The following is a 4,638-nucleotide window of genomic DNA, read 5'->3' as shown; positions in this document are numbered from 1 at the left end:
TTTAACGACTTTAAGAATAAAATCATTTGATTACATCCAGCTACTTTATCTACTCTATCCTATGTGTCTCCTTCCTCCTGAATGTATACACCATGGGCATGAGATTTGCCTGTCACAGTGCTCTAGCATCTGGCTAAGTGATGTTACATGACCAATGCTCAAAAATGAGGTGATTCATGGGTGAAGTTGAAAGGCCTCTGGGCTTGGTGTCAGGAGATAGGAATTGTGGCCTTAATCTACCAGCTACTCCTGTATGGCACTGAGCCATTGATGTCACCTCTCTGAGCCTAGGTTTCTTCATCCTTAAGATGATGTAACTTAGATAAACTGCAAGTCCTGGCAGCTCTGAAACTCCATGACATTTCTCTATTGGCCAAGAGCTCACAATCACTTTGTGTTGGACACTCTAAGCAAGTAGGAAACGACAACTGCTTCTAGACTGGAAGCCACTGAACTTTGGACAAAGCCTGCCAGTTTCAAAATGATCAAATAGAACACATGGAAGTCAGTTAAAAAAAAGTTACTGAATCATAGACTTGGAAAGACTTTGGAAATCCTTTGGCTTAACCCCTCCCCCAATCTCAACAAAGGAATAGCTTCTATAAAACCATAATGATAGGCTCTTTGCTTGAATACCCCCAGAGACTAAGAAAACACCACCTGGGAAAATTCTGCTGTTGAGTAGAAACATCCTTTGGCTATGGAGCCAGATGTAGTGATCCTAGATCTATTACCCTTTAGCTCCAGAACTCTCCTCCAGGGACACAGTGAAGAAATTTCCTTGCCATTTCTATGTTGCCCTGTACATTTTGAAGATAACTTTTTCTTCCTCAATTTCTTCCCCAGTTACTAAAATGAATCATACTTAATAACAGTGGAGAGAAATTAGATGAGTCCAGGATTATTGTGTAAGATTTACAAAAACAAAATCCTAGCTCTAGATGGCCCTTAATTGAGTGGTCCTAGATATCTCCTATTTGGGCTAATATGGTGTTTACTTCTTAACAAGGGATGATGGAAAGAGCAAGGGTGAATTGGGCCAGGGTATCCAGTCTACCAAATTCAGTCCACTGAATCATTCAAAGGCCTAGTTGCCAATACAATACAATTAGGTTAATATCCAGGATAAGGTTGTACACTTAAAATTCTACTAAAGGTAACAAATCATTTCCAGGACTCTGGGCCCTAGGAGAGTAAGAAATCTTGAGTTATGAGACATTTGCATGTATTTTCAAGGTGAAAAATATAAACAATCCTGTCCTGAAGAATTAATCCCCTATGTCACAATAATGGAAACATGATTAAGTAGGGATTTGAGAAAAATAATTTGCAAGAGAATATTGGCAACAGCCATGTTTGTGTGTATGAACAAATTGAAGTTTATAATCCAGGAGGGTTATTGATGAGCACAGAAGTGGAATTTCCAATGGTTTGGCACAGCTTAGATTGCAATGGAACCAAGGGCTTTGGAATGCCCTGTTATTAAACTGAACCTGGTATATTTAAGGATGTGAAAAGCATACTTTTCATTTTTCTTACTGCACTTTAGTTGAAAAAAAAAAAACTCGAAATTCTAGTAGCTTAAGCAGTTCCATTCTGCCAGTAGTTCTAAACCACGCTCTGGTCAAAATTCTAGTGACTCATGCGTTTTGATTATAGTTCCTCTTTTGCTGAGAAACAGACTTCTCAAGTCATCTCTGGGTCATCTAAATGTTTCTAGTATTTTCAAGTGTGTTGATGACCAGACTCAAGGGCAGCAAATAATAACCTATTTTTACATGTGGCTTAAGGGTAGAGTCTACTATGGAACATGTGTCAATGCTTCCCTTCTCTATTTATTTATGAAAAACGACACTTGCACAGCTATTTAAACACAATGTAAACACAAATCATTTTGCTAATGATCATCCCTCATCAAATGAAACTCATTTTTATAATGAGAAAATATCCATATGCCTAGAGTTAGCTAATTAATTATCTAATACACTGAAGTAAATTAAAAGATCTGCAGACAATAGAGGCGCTGAGCAGTTAGAATGAGCCTGTCTGGGATAAAAATAATTTATCTTTGTGTCCCCAGGCGAGAAGACACTCAGTAAATGTTTGTGGGACTGATTTGAGCTCAGATATTTGAGAGACATTTAACTAGCATTCCATTCCCCTGCCAACCCCAAATCAACTATTCTCTAGAACATGTTTGTTCTTTCCTCCAAACCCTTGAATGATCCCATTAACCCCTTCTAGGGGTTAAAAAGCATTCTCTCATCTCATTGTTGAACATAGTGCCCTAATTTTTGCTATGGACATAAAGCCTTAGAAACAGAGGTCTGATTTGAGTCACATTAGGAATGTTTGGCTGTGCCTTTCTGAATAGTAAAATATGTATTATAGAGAATCTAACATAATCAGCAGCAAAAAACGGAGCTACAGTACATTCTTCAACAAATAAGCTCATGATAGGAGCAAAATAAATATGCAACAGAGATGTTTCCCCAAAGCTTAACATATCCTAGGAAATTCCTGTCTTGAATACATTTTCACATTTACCACACCCGCTATGGAATAGTGGGCAGGTTTGAAGGCTCTTGGCGCAAAGCTGCCTTGTGGTGGGAGAAAGTGGCTCTTCCATGCCAGTGCTTTCCTGTACCTTCCAGTGACTTGGGGCTCTCAGAAACAGGTGCACACAGGACATTGTGTTTTCTTAATGGGATGCTTGTTCTGACTATGGAGGTGGGCAAGAGTCACACATGCAACACTCTTCATCAGTCAATAAATATTGTTCTGGGAATCGGTTGAGGGGATACTGTGTTCTGAAGCGAGTTTTGGAGTTACTGAGAAACCTTTCCTTTCTGCTTTAGGCAAAGGGTATTTCCCCCCATCTTAGATGCCCTTTCCCATGGTCATCTGAGGGCCACCCACCTTCTTTCAGGCTTCACTTCCTCCATGAAGGTGGAGGTGACCACACCCTTCTCTCATGGAGTCCTTGACTGCTTTGAGAAACTGAAGGCAAGGAAGAGGACTGCTGTTAGTTAGCTGAGCAGAGGTTAGGAAATATACTGAGAACCTTAACTGCCCATCTGAGAAGCCAGATATTAATTTCTATTTTGATTATAGCTCCACAAATACTGTTCAAGTACTACTACTCCTCCAGTCATGTGGTCAGGAGCCACAGCATGTGCCTCTCTGCCTCTGCAGTCTCCTAGCAACTCGCAGCAGAAGAGTGGTTTCAGTGCCAAATTTGTCCTTAGACCCAGCTACAGCATGTCCCATGATAGGGGACGTTTATGACAGAGGCCACTAGGTGCCTGGATATGTCACACTAACATGCTCTGAGACTACACAGTATACAGGGAGTGAACTGATTTCATTCCCAAGAGCTCCTTTGATCTTGGGAAACAAATTGGTGGATTCTTGCTTCACAGGTACAGACAAGTCAAGCAGAACAGAGGCTAGGAGAGCCACACTGCCCTGCTCATCCTTGACAGGTGAGTATTTGTGCAGGAAGATCACACAGTTGGAATGCACAGAAGGGACCTTCTCAGTGTCTGGTCTCTCCTCCAAGAAAGAGGTCCTTGCTAGGTTGTTTAGCTAATCCCATATTATAAGGAAAAATGCTCAGAAAACACTCTACATACAGAGTTACAAACCAAACCTCCAGGCAGATCTAGGCTAATTTCTTCATACTTGGTGATTGACATATTTTTCTCCCCAGAGAGTAAGTCCATTGCATTCCAGCATCAGTCAAGCTTGCTGTATAGTTGGTTTAGTCCATTAGAAATTTGTTCAAGTATCTTGAGTGACTTAATCAGTCAAATATCTTATGTTGTCAGGCTAAAGCCAGAAATCTTAGAATTTGGAGTTATTTAGAGTATGTTGACTGATATTTAACAAGGAAACATCTAGAGATAGTCATATAAGTTTTTAGTAGAGTCTGCTTTGTTCTTCATAGTATCTTCTGGATCCAGATAGTACTCAGAACATAATAGGTGCTCCAGAAAACTGTACTGAATAAATGCGATTGCCATATTTTTGTTATGCATGTGGAACTCATACTCACTTATTTTGACATTTCAATAGGCCATCTATAGCATGAAGACCAATTCATTTCTTTGAGAATATTCATGAGAAATACTAGCTCTCTTTTGATTTTTTCAGTGAGTCATTAGGAAAAATTAAAAGGATTGTCTCTGAAGGGCTCACACTGTTTTCCAGGACTTGCTTTGGACTTTTTTCAAAGCTCCTGAGCTGAAGCAAATTTATAATCAAACTGATCAATGAATGGATTACTGGTGACAAACGTGTATAGGAGGTGTGAAATATTTCTCTGTGAATCCTGACATGAGTAGATCAACCCTTCATTAGGTGATCAGTGTTTCAATGTTTTTTAAAAAATCACTATTCATCCAGGAAAAAAACCATGATAATTATCTTTCTTTTGCCTTTTTCCAATTAGTAGTCTCACCAGAGAGGTATATAGAGCGAAAGTTTGGGTCCTTAATTTCATAGCTAAATAACTGTCTTTATGGAATACTCCCTACCCCTGGACCCAAGAAAACCCTTGGCTGCCATTATAAATGAAGGGACAAGATTAGGAACTGGGAGGCAGAAGGATCTTCACACAATGATGCTCACTTTGCC

The sequence above is a fragment of the Lepus europaeus genome, chromosome 12 (assembly GCF_033115175.1).
Source record: "Lepus europaeus isolate LE1 chromosome 12, mLepTim1.pri, whole genome shotgun sequence".
Classification (NCBI taxonomy): domain Eukaryota; kingdom Metazoa; phylum Chordata; class Mammalia; order Lagomorpha; family Leporidae; genus Lepus; species Lepus europaeus.
Note: the sequence above shows the minus strand (reverse complement) of the source record.